At 35.2% G+C, this 17288-nt stretch overlaps 1 pseudogene; it reads left to right on the forward strand.

Annotated features, from left to right (window-relative positions):
- Positions 1–604: 604 nt before the first annotated feature.
- LOC124102878 (zinc finger protein OZF-like) overlaps positions 605–17288 on the forward strand; it is a 26744-nt pseudogene continuing 10060 nt past the window's right edge.

A 17288-nucleotide genomic window follows, 5' to 3' on the forward strand; every position in this document is an offset into this window, starting at 1 on the left:
TCACGGGGAATTTTATACACTGTCTGAAAACATATATGTATAAATTATATATAAAATGTATTTATGGGTTCTGTAGTGAGGGTGCACAAGTGCAATACACAGTCTTTTTTCTTGAATATTTTTTGTTGTAGATGGACACAATACCATTAGTAGTTTGTTTGTTGGTTGGCTTTTTAATGTGATACTCGGTGTTCAACCCAGTACCTCATGCATGCTAGGGAAGAGCTCTACAACTGAACCATAACCCCAGTCCCCCAAATCCTTTACTTAATGTATTTTTTTTTTTTTTTGGGCGGGAGTGTAAGTGTGTAGTGCAGGGAATTGAATCCATGGCCTTATATAAGCAAAACAAGCACTCTACTGACTAAGCTATATTCTCAGCCCTGATCTGTATTCTTTTAACAATGACAATGGAGCATCCTGTCATTCAGACTTTGATTCTGCACCCACTTTGCTCAGGTTGGAGGCAGTGCCTGAAGCCTTGACCAATCAGTCTCTTAGGTGAGAACGGTCCAATCCTCATGCAGCCAGTGATGAGGGGGAGGGCTTCCACAATCTGTTCCCTTGGTGTCTGGAGCCTGCCATTTTTTCAATCTTTTTGTAGGCATTCTGTCCTGGATCCAGAGCCCAGGTGTCTGTGCTATGAAGAATCTGAAAACAAATCACAGGGAGAACACTGAGAACCCTGAAAGCCAGGAAATGGTAAGTGTGCCTTGCTATCTTGAGACTAGGTAGGAAGGTGGCTTAAAGCTGACAGGAGTGGCAATGGTGGAAACTGGCAGTCATGGCTATGGACTCCTTGTGGTCCTCTCCAGAATCTTGTGGCCAGAGGGTCTCTCTGTGGCAGCTTAGCCTTCATCTCCCTCTGACTAGTCTAGTGAGGCTTAGATCAGCAGTTGAAAACCTGGGCATTTTGTTCCATAATTGTGTGGTATTTTCAGCTTCTTTCTAAAGCCCTTTGTGGGCTTCCATGTGCTATGAGTTCACCATGTCTCCAGATTGCATAGTGAAGACTGAGATAATTATCAGGAGAGAACCCCAAATTCATTTGTTGGACTCATGCATGAGATAGGCTGTTGATTGTAGGGCTTGTTACTCTTGTTTGTTTGTTTGTTTGTCTGTTGTGTATGTGTGTGTGTGTGTGTGCTATTTTCTTTTTGGTACCACAAATTCAACCCATAGGCATTCATCCACTGATTCATATTCCCACCCCTTTTTAAATATTTTTATTTAGAGACAGGGTCCCTTTGAATTTCTTAGGGCCTCACAAATTTGATGATGCTGGCATTTTTAACTCATTCTCTTCATGAGACGTGAGATTTTTAAATGTAAGTAAAGCAGTAACTCAAATCCAAAATGAAAATCTGAAATCCAGAACTTCAGTTTCGCTCTGCATAGGTCTCAGAATAAACCCCTAGTTTTCTATCTCTCTGTTAACATATCCAAAACTAGAGTTCTCTGTTCACAGTGAATAAGTATATATTAGAATAGATAGTATAATGACCATGTAATGGGGATAATGGGCTTCACTGCACCACACCTGGTGGCTAACTAAAGATATGTTAATGAGCACCATTAAGGCCTATTTCAAATATAAAAGACCTTGAAGCCCACTTGTGGGAACACCTTCAACAAAGTCCTTTGTCCCCTTGATGATTCCTGATTGAATTTGAAGAAAAAAAGTTGGGTCACAGAAAGAATTGAAGTGAACCCATATGGTAGTCAGCATGCCTTTTCCAAAGCCTATTCTAAATGCTTTATGCTCCATGTTCTGCCCAAAACCATCAGTAAACTTCTAAGATGGTACACCAAAATGAGATTTTTTTTTCTGGTATCATTCCTCATACCACCTGGTGGGAGTTCTATTTCTTCTTGTTTAAATAGATTTTTTTCTTCAAAATTTATTAGACTAGCACCCAGATTCAACTGGCAAACTGAGAAATTTTGATTCATCTCAAAACTCCACTTTCAGCATTATCAATCATTATTTTCCCATGTTTAATTTCAAATGCTTTTCTTCAAGAACTGGAGGGCATTTTTAAAAGATTTTAATTTATCATTCTGAGATTTTCACATGAGGAGAAAGCAGAATAAAATTAGGTAATATTAAAAAGAATAAATCTCTCCTAAATGAGGTTTATGTGTCCCAATTAAGAAATTTAAAAAAAAACTGTAATGGGTCATCAATTGAGGGTTTATGTATTTATTAGTTTATTTATTTATGGTAAGACCATTTTATTAATAAACCACAGAAGGGGCTGCGATTGTGGCTCAGGGATAGAGTTGTTACCGCTGTTGACTGGTGACGAGTCCTTGCTTCCCCGATGTTGAAGAATAACACCAGAGAGCACACCGAGGCAAGGTCAGAGTAGAAATTAGAAGTTTATTAAAGGACAGCAGAAAAGACTTCTCCCGGAGGAAGAAGGGGACCCAAGAGGTGGAATCCAGTTGGCGGGCAAATGTGTTTCCCTTTTTATAGGTTTGGTGATGGAATGTAGGTTGGAAGGCCCGAGGGGTGGGACACAGGTGGGCCAAAGAAGTAATCTGGTCAGGAAGGACTTCTGAGTCAGCACCTTTTTGCTGGGGGCTGTTCATTAACATTTCTTTGAGGTGGACTTTGGCCTAGGGCCTTTTGGGACTTCATTAACATTCCATGAGTTGTCCTGTGTTTTCCCTGAGTCATTCTCTGCATGGCCTCCATTTTAGATTTCACTCGATATTAGACCCGATTTACCTAACTACACTGACTACCTAATTTTAAATCTGGCTTCAGAGTGCTCACCTAGCATGTGCAAGGTCCTGGGTTCAATCCTCAGCACCACATAAAATTAAGTAAATAAAATATAAATAAATAAATAACCCACAGAAATATTCCAAACATTTCAGGAAACTCTTTTTTTCTGGTGTGGCAGGAAAAAATAAAAGTGGAACAAACTTGAATTTAAATTACATGCAAGTTCAATCTCTCTCTCTCTCTCTCTCTCTCTCTCTCTCTCTCTCTCAGTCTGTGAGTGTGTGTGTGTGTGTGTGTGTGTGTGTGTGTGTGTGTGTATGTTGTACTGGGAATTGATCCCAGGGCCCCATGCTTAGAAGAGAAGCACTCTACAAGCTGAGCTATTTACTCAGCCTCATTTTTTTTTGGGGGGGGGAGACCAGGGATTGAAGTCAGGGGCACTCTACCACTGAGCCACATTCCTAACCTTGTTTTGTATTTTACTTAGAGAAAGGGTTTCACTGAGTTGCTTAGTGCCTCACTATTGCTGAGACTGATTTTGAATTCATGATCCTTATGTCTCAGTCTTGTAAACAGCTGGTATTACAGGCATGCACCACCATGCCTGGCCAACTTCAATCTTAAGGGCTAAAGTACTCAGCAAATTAGATCAAAGTCCATTTCAATAACTTGGTACATTATATATATGTACCCAGTTTTTTATACTATCTTTATAGTAATCTTAGTTGTTGATAGACCTATATTTTATTTACTTATATGTGGAGCTGAGAATTGAACCCAGTGCCTCACATGTGCGAGATAAGTGAGCTACCACTGAGCCCCAGCCCCAGCCCCCTGGTACCTTTTTTATGGGGGATATTGGAGATTGAACTCAGGAACATTTGATTAGTAAGACACATTCCCACAGTTACTATTTTTTATTTTTTTTTTTTTACTTTGTTTAGAGATAGGATTTCACTGAGTTTTTTAGCACCTCACTTTTGCTAAGGGTGGCTTTTAACTTTTGATACTTTTCCTCAGCCTTTTCAGGAACTGGGATTACAAGCTTGCACCAAAACACCCAGCCTCTGGTACATTTTAATACCTGTTTTACATAGATTTTATCCAGTAGCCTTAACTTTTTTCTAATTTATGTTTGACTTGAGTTCATAACCCAGAAATCAGTGAAACAGAATCAATTTTTTATCTCCCACACTGCTTTCGGTTATGACAGTGTCTGAGTTAAGATTCCCCATTAAAGAATTTACTATGTGTTGTGTTCTCATTCTGACCTCCCATTTGACCTAGTTCTGAGTTTAAGAATATCTGAAACAAGGTTCCCAGAGATTCCACATTTTTTGGAGTATTTAGAAAACACCACAATCTGAGTCTTGCCTTCTAGGGACCAGTTTGAATTTTAAGTGTATAGCTTCTGAAGGGATGGACTAAATGGATGCTTTGCAGCTGGAAGGCATTTTCTGATATACTTTCTATCTAAAAGGTACTTCATTTGTTTCCTTTTATTAGATACTGTGAATAAAGACACAATAAAAATAGACGTGTGGCAATATATTTAGCAAAAGGATTCCAATTTCTTTACATATATATCCAGACTTATAATTAATATTCACAACCAAGAACCCATTTCCCATGGAAGCATAATATCAGTGTCCAACCTGGAGTATAATCCAGATCTTTCAGTAATAAGGTTGTTTAAGAACCACAACTGTAGGTCTTTGGGATCCTCTGAAGTACCCTTAATGGCTTTAAATCATTTACTCTTCTTCAAAATAAAATTTCTGCTACCTACTTAAAAAATAAAGCACTATGAATGAGAAAGGTGAATGAGACTTAAGTACTAAAAAAAATTGCATATTAATTAATATATTTATGCTTCACATTTTCTCTTTTGTCTGATTTTACTACCTGTATTCTGAAATAAAAAAAAAAAATTCTAACTCCTAAATCCCTTGATGTTTGAGCTATCTTTTAATTTTTAAGTTTATAAACAGTCAAATAAGAAGGGCCTTAGGGTTGTCTCATCTTCTCCAACACATGATATGGAATACTTACTGACATGAAATAATAAAAATGCATTTCATTGAAGTGTTATCACAAAAAAATTTCAGGGTAGAATCTTGGAAATATGGGAAAAATATATTCATATACATATGCATTTCTATATAAAAAAATAAGTGATAAGTACATGAGTATGAGGGTAAATTCAGTGTGCCTCATGCATTGTAGGGTGAAGGTAATGACAAAGTAGTAACTGAGGAGATCCAGATCTCTATAATTATGGGAGACATTAATAACAATTTAGAAAAAAGAAAATATAGTTAAATCCCTTTAGATTTGCCTCTGTCCTCTGTTCTTCTTATGAATTTGATTCTGTCACATGAGATTATGTGGGTATGGTTCTCTCTGAATTTATGTTTTCTCTTGTTTTTAGGATTTTGTCAGCTATGTCATGTAAAGCCCTGTCCTAAACTCACTTTGGGCTCTTTTACCACCTGTTCTGGACTGCAGAGCAGAGACCCACCTCACTCATTCTGTGCAATGAATTGGCTTTTGTCAATATTTGCAAAAAATGGTTGGAAGAACAAGCGTATTGGAGGATCTTTCATATCCTATAATATGGTTGTCAGACCCTGTGGGGTTAAAGGATAGTTACTTGCTAGGTTAGAAACATCTTCCCTTTGAGAAGGGCTTATCTGTATTTTGTTTGTTTGTTTGTTTTGGAAGCCCCGTGAACACAGAAGAGAAGAATTTATGGTCACTGTAAGACTGGAAAAATGCCACACCACATGACACAGATTACCAAAGAGTTTTCCACTTTATTACAAAAGGCTGTGTGTTTATATAGGTCTAAGGAGAGGTCGCAGGGCTGAGGTAGATAACAGGTCACCCGTTTATTGGCAAGCTCTCCCATATGTCAGTTCCAGAGCCCAAGAAGTTAATTCTAATTGGGGCTAAGGCTTCCCACCAGCAGGGTTTGAACATTGGTGCTGGCTGTAATGTTCCCGCCAGTGAAAGAAACAAAGAGGAGAAAGAGGGTCATTAGACACCATGCTGGGGTTTTTCTCTGGGGTGCTGCTGCCATTATAAAAAAATAAAATCTTCTCTTAGAGCTTTTAGAGGTAAAAGTTTATTTCTGTTTTCTGTAAGAAAACTAAAATTTCTCTTTGACCTGACAATATTTTGGGGTTTTAAACTTGTTTGGAATTTCTACCTGTTGTTATGCTCGAATTCTGGACCCCCAAAAGACCACCAAAGACAAAGATCCATGTAAACAGCAAAGAGGTGTTTATTGCAAGCTACCTTGCTCCACACTCAGCAACTGGTGACACTGAGAGGCCCTGAACCCAGGGTTTGCAGCAATTTTATACATTCTTTGGAGAAGGCAGGGACCCCCACATACATCATAGCATCTCTTAGCAAATCATCACACACTGTGGGAAAATCAAGTAACAACTCTAAAACATGATTAGCACATTCACTGGCAGGAAAAATTTGGGTAGGGGTGATTGGTTACTACAAGAGGGGGATTCATTTGAACTGATTAGCTTAAGCCAAGAGGGGTGTTCCTGCTGAACTACATGGTTTCTCAACACCATAAACTACTGGGAGGGTCATCTGGCATCCCAGGTATTTCCCTGTCTCATGCTGATTGGTGGCTGCTAGGGGGTTGCCATGTGTCCTCACCTAGCCTGACTGAGTCAGAGACACTTGGTGCAGCAGATCTTTCCTGTTATTTGTAGATAAACAACTTGGACTGTACCTAGGAGTGCTCTGTGAGTCTTTCCAAGGACAAAGGTCATGTCCCTTTTTTGGACAGGCTTTGTTCTGAGATAGAGGCTGGTTTCTCATGTGTTCATGAATTCACCTAAGCCTGGCTATCCCTTACCAGATAAAAACCCTCTAAAACCTTACTGGTGCCTCATAAATTCTGGCTCCCACTGACCAAATAACAATTCTCTCTAAATCTCAGTGACAGCTCATAAATTCTAATGTATGGAGCTGAATTTATTCCCTACCTTGAAGTATTAGCCATGTAGATCTTTAACCTGCTATCTGCCTTTGTATTATGCTTGTCAAAATCTTGTAAACTGTAAGTTTCCTAGACACCCACCTCCTTTGTTACTTTTGTGCTGTAAGAACTTTTTTTCCTGAGGATCAGTGGGATGATCTCTAGCATGGGATGTTGTAAGAGACACTCCTGGCCAGCTTTTCTGTACACAATACAATCTTGATTTAATTTTATTTAAAATTGGAGTTGGTGGTCTTTTCTTTGTGTTTTGCTTTAACATTAACCTTTTTTTTAATTTCACTGTAAATAAAATCAAAGAATACAACAAAACTCCTGTAAATGAGCAAGGTGCATAATAATAGTCATTCTTTACTGAAAGCACAGTATTTATTATAGAAATGATTTAAGCTTAAAAATTAAAAGATAGCTCAAACATCAAGGGATTTAGGAGTTAGAATTTTTTTTATTTCAGAATATAGGTAGTAAAATCAGACAAAAGAGAAAATGTGAAGCATAAATATATTAATTAATATGCAAAAAATTCACAAAAATATGTATTACAAAAAACCATCTATAGAAATGGTTCAAAAGAAGCAGTGTTTTTGTCAGGAATAAACATTTGGACAGAAATGGAAGTTTTGGTTCTCTTTTTAAGTAGCTTTACTCATAGTGAATAATCTTTACGCTATTCCTGAATTTTACTGGTTGGAATTAATTATAATTTACATATCTGCAAAAAAGGTAATGAATGCAGAAAAATATTATTGTTCATGTTTAAATCACCTACATTATTTGATCTTTCACCTTTTTAAACTAAAAATCTGCATAGAACCATCTTTTAATAAATATCTCTATCTCTGTATATTAGCAGCAACTGAGTTATAAAATTTGCTATGATAACTTGTCTCTTCATATACTTAAAGACTATGAATTTGCTGCTTAGCATTTAGGTATAATTTTCTATGGTGTTCTTTAGTTATTTATGTCTCTATGCCAAGTTTTATACCAAGCTCTTAGTATGTGCCTTAATTACTCTGTGTAGCAATGTAGGATCTATGTCTTATTTGTGACACTTTATTCCCAGAACTGTGTCTAAAGGGAAATATGTACAAGATGATTATCCAGGAAAAAAAAATCTATCAAAAACTTTATTTTATTTTATATTTATTTATATATTTATTTAAACATATTTTTATTATTTAGAAAAACACTTTGGTATGAAACTACAGTGATACTAGTGTATTTTAGATTGAATTTGTTGTGAGAAACAAACTAAAAAGACTTTTCTCTTTGTTAATTGGTGATTTCTGCAACTTCAGGAACCTAGTGAATAATAGCAGAAATAAATAACTCTCTAGTTTGAGGCAGAACCATCAAACTAGATGTTTTGCTTCTGTTTTCTATCTCGATCATTAGAAATATACCTTTAAATTTACATGGAACACTTTTGGAATTCTGTTCTGTTAGTTCTAAAAAAATCAATGAAATTGAAAAATAATGCAGAAAGATAAATAATTAATTTCAAACAATTCATTTCTTAAAGTAAATATTTTTTTTCAAATTCCAAAAATCCTGAAAAGTTAGACAAGATAAAAGCTTTAGAAATAGCCTAAGGCAATTTCTCTTTTGCTCAGGACAGTAGATTATGTCTCCAACTCATTCCTATCTAGAATTGGACTTTGTGCAAATATGGAAAAAAAAAGTGCTAAGATGCCCCATATGGCTTATAAGTTTTAAAATCCTGACAGGAGCTCACATCTGCCATTTTTATAATTTACAAAATACAAAATCTTAAATTTGTATACTTAACAAACATTTGCAGAAGTGTAATTCAAAATGACCTGAAAAAATGATAAAAATCATTGAAGGACTAACCCACTGAACTTGAGGACTTATAATATTGAAGCCCTTATATTAAAAGTCTTTTTATCATTGTCAAAATTTTCCATGTTTATATTATCAATATATTAATCAAAATTTTTATGCATTTAATAACAAATATCTTAGTTTCTGTTTTACTTGTTCTTTAAAAAATAGTAGTAATTAATATTAATAATTTAATACTCATACTTGTTAAAGTATGAAACATATAGTTTAAAAGCTATGGCTATAGCAAGTGAAAAATCCAGCCTAATTTCCTTTTAAGATTGGGAGCCATCTCATTACAAAGGCATGAAAAGTTAATTTCTGCTTCATTATAAATTACTGTGATTTGTAAACTTGCTTGAAATGCCTGCCAGTGCCTTGAACTCACCCATGTCTGGTTTTCCCTGATGAGATAACAACCCTCCCTAAAACTTTAGTGATGACTCATAATTTCTGACTTTCCCTGACCAAATAACAACTCACTCTGAAACTATAATGGTGCATCATAAACTCTGATGTTGTGATCTAAACTTACTCTCTAAGTGCTGAACCATTTAGACCATTAACCTACTACCTGCCTTTGTATTATGCTTGTCAAAATCCTGTTATTTGTGTAAGTTCTCAAGACACCCCCCTTTTGCAACTTTTTGTGCTATAAAACTGCAGTCCTAGAGAATTGGAGTGCTGTCTTCTTTTCCCATGGGTTTCAGGAGAGACTGTTATTCTCAAATGCAGGACTCCCAAAAGACCACCAGAGACCAAGATCAATGTAAGCAGCAAAGAGGTGTTGATTGCAAGCTAGCTCAGTCCTCTACACACACAACAACTTGTGGCTTAGAGGCCCTGAGCCGGGGTTTCCAGCAGTTTTATACACTCTTTGAGGAAGGCAGGTACCCCACATACATCATAGCATCTCTTAGCAAATCATCACAAACCTTGGGAAAATCATAAACAATTCTAAAACATAATTAGCAAATTCACTGGTGGGAACAAGTTGGGTAAGGGTAATTGGTTACTACAAGATGGGGATTCATTTGAACTGATTGGCTTAGGCCATGAGAGGAGTATGTAATGAACTATATGGTTTCCCAAAATGTTGTCAACCACCATAAACTCCTGGAAGGGTCATCTGGCATTCCAGGTATTTTCCCTGTCTCATGCTGATTGGTGGCTACTAGGGGGTTGCTATGGGTCCCCACATAGCCTGACTGAGTCAGAGACACCAAGCACAGCAGATCTCTCCTGTTATTTGTAGATAAACAACTCAGCAGGATGGGTATGAGGCTAGCAGTGCTCTCTGGGTCTTTCCAAGGACAAGGGTCATGCCCCCTTTCTTGGACAGTCTTTGCTCTGAGGTAGAGGCTAGTTTCTCACCTTGTACCTTATGGGTTTTTTATGTATTTTTTTTATCTGTAGCTGGGCACAATACCTTTATTTCACTTATTTATGTTTATGTTGTACTGAGGATTGAACCCAGGGCTTTGCACATGGGAGGGGGACATTCTACTGCTGAGCCACAATCCCAGCCCCTGGTGTGTTGTTTTAATTGGGCATTTTTACTTTAGGGGGTTTCTTCCCAGTTCAAATTTCAATCTGTCACCTAAAAAGAACACAGATAAAAAAATTAAATGAAATTTGATAGTTATTGTCATTATTTTATATTAGTTCCTGAATAACATACAAGCATATATAATCCATAAACTGAAGTGACCTTATATGTAAGTTTAAATGAAAATGTTCTGTTTGTTGGGTTAGTTCCCACTTATGGAAAAAAACCTTGCCTTAAAATAACAGCAGCCTGAGACTCTGGGGTACATTTCTCAGATTAAAAAAAAAAAAAGCAACTCTCAACGAACTGAGATTCTAGCCCTTATTCATGCCAGGGTTGGATAATATTTTCTGTCACTCAAAAAAAGGGCTCACTTCTCTCAGATCCAATGTTCAGGATCTGAAGCCCCTTCCAATCAAGAGCATATTGTGGGAACTGTCCAATCCTATGTGTCATCAGGGAGGAGGAGGGTGAGTTGTCACTTCTTATCTCCTGAGTCCTCCATTTTTGCCATTTGTAGTATCACACTTCAGAGTCACAGGTTGTTCTGCTTTGCAGGAACTGAGGATCCCAAGTAGCCATACTCCTGAGAGAACCAGGCAATGGTGAGTGTGCATTGGCCCAGCAAGGGAGACTGGGGGAGAAAGATTATTGGAACCACAAGACTGGCTGTGTTGAAAACAGGATCTAGCATATTGGTACACTGGGTAGTCTCTGGAGTCTGCAGGCTTAAGTCCTCCACTGGGCCACTATGTCCTCAGTCCTACTAACCAACCAGGTGGGGAATATGTCAGTGGCAGAGACTCTTTGCTGCCTTACTTATGCTCAAAGTGCATCCTCAACATCTACATAAAATACTATGTTGCAGGTGTGTTCCTCCAGCCCAGATGCTGGAGATTGACAGATGGAATAAATATCAAAATCAAATCTCCAAGGGCTGTTTTCCTTCAGGAGAGGAGCTGTCAGTTTGGGGTACCTAATTTCCTCTTTAGATAGCTAATTTTCTTTTTGACATTCTTTTATTTTTACATTCTTCATTATTATTATTATTTCGTTAAAGTTAGGTGAACTGAGGGATACTGTCCTACTTAGCCATATCCTTGGTAGTGATGCTAGATTTACAGATAGGTAGTTAGTGTACTTAGGAAATTGTGTCTCATATCCAGTAAAATTAAGAATGAACACCATATTGAGAATGGAGTCCAGGAAAAAGGGAATTGAGAATGTCCCCAAGGCTCTGAATCCATCCCAAGGAAATTTTAATGAAGCAGCTCACAGCAAACATGGAGATGCTAATCCAAAAGCTTTTCCTGCCAAGATTACTCCTTCAGCCCACCTGTCCTCCACACTTTGGGCCTTCCCACCTACATTCCATCACTGCAAGGTAACAGAACAAAGGACAGCAATGTGACAGGAATGCTGGATAGCTAAAGGAAGACCTTATCTATAAAAAAGCTAAAAAGACCTTAGTTAAAAAAAATCCCTTTCATGGATTCTACCTCTTGGGTCCCCTTTTTTTCCTCTGGGGAGAAGTCCTTTTTACTGTCCTTTAATAAAGCTTCTACTTTCCACTCTAAACTTGGCGCACTTCTCTGGTGTTATACTTCAGCACTGGGGAAGCAAGGACTCTTCACCAGTAAACAGCCCTAACAGGTTTAAATTTATTTTGAGAAAGGTCCTATCTAAATTGCTGAGATTATTTTTGTTGTGGTTTGATTTATATAGAATTTGCTATTGCAATAAAGCATACTGTTTATACATACATATGTATTCATATGGGGATCTTACTTATATTGTGATTCTTTCATGATTATTGTAATATTATAATTTCACAATATATATGAATAGTAGGTCATGATAAGATCTTTTTTTGCTCTTATAATTGGAAAGTTTTTTTGGCTAATGTTACATATAACTTTGTAGATGAATTTTAAAAATGTATGCTTTTGTTTCTTACTTCATTTAAAGCTTGTTGATTTTTTTTTTATTATTGCATTATTGTTGTATTTAATAGTCAGGTTTATTTTGACATAACTATAAAACATGGAATATAATTTGTTCCCTTTCAGTATCCAGTAGTTCCCCTTTCCCTATTCTCCTACTTTCTTCTATTGTATATTTATTTAAGTTTTTTTTTTTTTTTAATTATTGCTTTATAGAATACACATAAAAGTAGACTTCACTGTGATATATTCATATTTGTACATAGCAATTTTGGTGAGATATATTGTTGGTTAATTTGGTGGAAAATTATCACCTTTGTAATGATGAGTTTTATCATCTATACATGGGATGTATAATTGAGACTTTTATGTGCTTTTTGTGACTTTTATTTACTCATAAGTTCTACAAATTTTTTTCTAAAAATGTACACATCTGAAATACCACTTGCATAAGGCACTTATATAAAATTTATACATAGTGTTTTATGCTCTTTTTTAAACTGGATATATTATAAAATGTGACTGGCCCTAATGACCATTTTTCCTACAGATTATTATTTATCTCTTCCAAGATGTATATTGTATTGATCCATGCCCTTGGGCTTCAGGTGTTTGGGTGAGTACCATTGCGTACTTATATATTATCATGATCACATATGCTCTAATTTCAGTAAGTCTCTGTGATGGGGAGTATCATGTATATTCAATAGCAAAATAGTTTCCACAAATAGATACTAATTTAAACTCCTTTTGAGTTAATGATTATTAATTTGTTTTAAATGTTCATCAATGTAACTTAAATTTTCCCATGATTTGTTTTTATTTTGTATTTCTTAAATTTCTAAAGATTTTGAATTTTTATAGTTAATAAATATATCTCATGTATAAATTTGCAGTTCAAACTTCTGTCTTTTATATCTTTTTTGGCTTAAAAGATGAGAAAAGGATCCAAAAATGCAGCTAGAGATTGATTTCAAAAAAAAAAAAAGCTTTAAATTATTTTTTTTAATTGACTTTTTTTCTTTACTCATCATTTATTATAGGTTTCTGGTATGATTGTAAGAGTAGGTAACTTAAAGTGGATTCTAGGGCTTATCTTTATTAATCACTACAGGGAAAAATAAATAAGAAAATTCTCTACACTATGGCTGCAGGAAAACGAATAAATTTCTTTAAAATCATATGGTAACAAAATTGTTAAATGACATATTTACTAAACATCCACTCCTTAAAAATTTTTTTCTGTAATATTTTTTGCAGTGAATCATGAATTCTATTATCTGCATTTTGGGGTTTAATATAAAATCATATGGAGTAAAATTTGGCCAATCCTAAAAATATTCATACATAATTTGTTGTTTACTTAATGACATGTTGTGGAGATAGCAACTAATGAGCGTATTTATTTTTAGAAATAGTTACTTTTTTGCTTTTCAGTTTCTAATAAGCCCTTTAGATTTATTTCCTTACTGACTCACTCAGGGCCACTGATGTGTTTTTCTTTTTTTTTTTTTTCTTTTTCATTTTGTAACCTCCAAGCATTTAGCCTTCTAAGAAATCTGTCTTGAGAGCTCTGTTTCTGAAGAGTTTCTTAACATGAAAGAAAAAAAAGTATTTATGTTGCCCCTAAAATGTATACTCAATGCACTCTCTTCAAAATGGAGACAAAATAATATTTCTCCATACTGACATCCCTGTGTCAGGAGCTAACAATACATTGATGATCTTTGAAGAAATTTCATACAGTTCTGTCTATGGGTAGTTTTCTGTGGGGTGCTGAATTGCCATTTAGTACCCATGTTTTTTCATCTGTACTATGGGAATAATGTTAGAGGACACAGATGAATAATGCTCTTCTTGGAGACTATGAATACCTGTGTGTTCTGTAGTGCACAGCTGACAAAGCCCCTGGAAGACACTGTGCAGATTCTAATTGGTTAACCATTATCTGCCACTCACATGAATTTTCTTTCAAAAGCTTGTAATAACCTTTTCACTTTAGGCATCGATGTCATCCCCATTCCCAAGAATAAAAGTTTGAATCTTTCTTTTCTGAATTCCAAGTTCAATTTCTCTTGTGGTTCAATGTGGTGCAAATAATTATGGGGTTTTTTTTGTCTTTCTTTTACACTGTGTTTCTAATAAAAATGTTCTCAGCTCAAGCTCATATTTCCATGTCCAGCTATGTTTAGAAAATGACATAGAAAATTTGATAATTTATAAAGGAGAGTTGAGAATATTTCTTGCTCGTGTCTCCCTTCCTTAGAAACTGAATCAGAACTATGCTTGGCCCTTTAAAGGGAGCACCATAACCAATCAGATATATAGAAAAATGTTGATTGTATATTCTCTTCTAAGAATTCTCTGTTCAGATCCTTGGCCCATTTCTTGATTGGGTTATTATTATTATTATTATTATTATTATTATCATCATCATCATCATCATCATCATCATCATTATTTGCTTAGCTTTTTGAGTTCTTTATATCCCCTAGAGATTAGTGCTCTATCTGATGTGTGAGGGGGAAAAAATTTATTCTAGGATGAGGCTCTCTCTTCCCCTCACAGATTGTTTCTTTTGTTGAGAATAAACTTTTTCATTTGATTCTATCTCATTTATTGATTATTTGTTTTACTTCTTGTGCTATAGGTGTCTTATTAAGGAAATTGGGGCCTAATCCCACATGATGAAGATTAGAGCCTGCATTTTATTCTATTAGATGAGAGTTTAATTCCTAAGTTCTTGATACACTTTGAGTTGAGTTTTGTGTATGGTGAGAGATAGTGGTTTGTTGAAGAGTTATATTTTCTCTAGTGCATGTTTTTGACACCTTTGTCTAATATAATTTTGTGGGTTAGTCTCTGTGTCCTCTATTCTGTACCATTAGTCTTGCAGTCTGTTTTTTTTTTTTTGTTTGTTTGTTTGTTTTTTTGCCACTGCCATGCTGTTTTGTTACCATTGCTCTGTAGTCTACTTTAAGTTTTGGTATAGTGATGCCACCTGCTTCACTCTTCCTGCTAAGGATTGCTTTAGCTATCATTGGTCTCTTATTTTTCCAGATAAATTTTATGGTTGCTTTTTCTATTTCTATGAGGAATGCCATTGGGATTTTGATAAAAATAGCAGCAAATCTGTATAGTGCTTTTGGTAGCATGGTCATTTTGATAATATTACTTCTGCCTATTCATGAGCACGGTAGATCTTTCCATCTTCTAAGGTCTTTTTTTTGTTTTTTTTTTTTTTCTTTAGGGTTCTCTAGTTTTTCTTGTTTAGATCTTTCACCTTTTTCATTAAATTGCTTCGCAAGTATCTTATTTTTCTTGAAGTTATTGTAAATGGGGTAGTTATCTTCATTTCTTTCTCAGAAAATTTTTCACTAATATACAGAAATGCCTTTGATTTATGGGTGTTGATTTTATATCCTGCTATTTTGCTAAATTCATTTTCTAGTTATAGATGTTTTCTGGTGGAGCTTTTTGAGTTTTCTAGGTATATAATCATATCTTGCATTTGCAGGTAAATGGATAGCATTGGAGAAGATAATGCTAAGTAATGCTAGCCAATTCCAAAAAAAGAAAATGCCAAATGTTTTGTCTGATATAGAGATGCTGACTCATAATGGCGTAGGGAGGGGGAGCATGAGAGAAATAGATGGATTCTAGATAGAACAGAGAGGTAGGAAGAAAAGAAAGGGTTCAGGTTGAATACAATAGAGTTCATCATCAAAAATACATGTATGAAGACACAAATTGGTATCATCATACTTTATATACAACCAGGGATATGAAAAACTTTGCTCTATACATGGAATAAGAATTGTAATGCTTCTGTTGCCATTTATTTAAGAAAAATCATTAAAAATATGAAAAAAATAATAAATTATATACATTAAATATGTGCATATTATATATAGAATATATGCATATATTTATGTTTATGTATAGAAAGGCAAGTCTCTTTCCTGAATTTTTAAAAATCAATTAAGTTATTAATTTGTTCTAACTTGCTATTAGAGCAGAATGCATTTCACTTCTTAGTACACAAATGGAGCACAAAATTTTATTTCTCTTATACAGAAAGTATAATTACAAAACCCATGTAACTGTACTTTGTGTACAAAATATTTCCATCTCATCCCACCATCTTACCTACCTCTATACCGTCTCCCATCACCTCCCTCCCCTTTGTTTTATTCAAAGTTTTTTCATTTCTTCCATGCTACTTCCCACTTCCCTCATTGTGGATCAGCATCCACTTAGCAGAGAAAACATTAGGTCTTTGGTTTAGGTAAATCAGCTTACTTGCCTTAACATGATATTCTCCAACTCCATTCTTTTACTTCCCAATTCCATAATTTTATTATCTTTTAATGCTCAGTAATATTCCACTGTGTATATAGACCATATTTTCTTTATCCATTCATCTATTGAAGAGTATATAGATTGGTTCTATAGTTTACCTATTGTGAATTGTTTTGCTATGAACATTGATGTGGATATACCACTGTATTATGCTGTTTTAGCTCTTGTTGGTCTAAACTGAGGAGTGGGATAGCTGGGTCGATTTTGGTTCATTTCTAAGTTTTCTAAGGAATCTCCTTATTCTTTTTCCAGATTGGTGTCACCAATTTAGAGTTCTACCAACAGTGGACAGTGGGCCTTTTTCCCCACATCCTCAATAACATATATTTTTGCTTGTATTTTTAATAACTGCCATTCTGATTGGACTAAGATTAAATTTTAGAGTAGTTTTGATTTCCAATTCTTTAATTGCTAGACATGTTGAACATTTTTTTATTGATTGATTGATTGTTAATCATCTAAGAAGTGTGTCTCTTCAGTTCCTTAGCCCATTTTATTTAATGATTGGGAAATTTGGTTTTTGGCATTAAGTTTTTTAAGTTCTTTATATATCCTGGAAATATCTGATGGGCATGTGGTAAAAATTTGCTCCCATTCTCTGGTATCACTTTTCACCTCACTATTGTTTCTTTTGCTGAGAAGAATATTTTCAGTTTGAATTCATCCCATTTAGTGACACTTGTTTCTATATCTTGTGCTTTAGTAGTATTCCTAAAGAAGCAAAATTTAAAATCCCCTACCTGGGATTACAGGTGTATGACATCATGCATAGCAACACAATTCATCTTGATTTCAAGTCCACTTTCTTAAGGTGCTTTCATCCTA

The sequence above is a fragment of the Marmota monax genome, unplaced genomic scaffold (assembly GCF_021218885.2).
Source record: "Marmota monax isolate L192 unplaced genomic scaffold, Marmota_monax_Labrador192_F-V1.1 WCK01_AAM20220418_F8-fsc00536, whole genome shotgun sequence".
NCBI lineage: Eukaryota > Metazoa > Chordata > Mammalia > Rodentia > Sciuridae > Marmota > Marmota monax.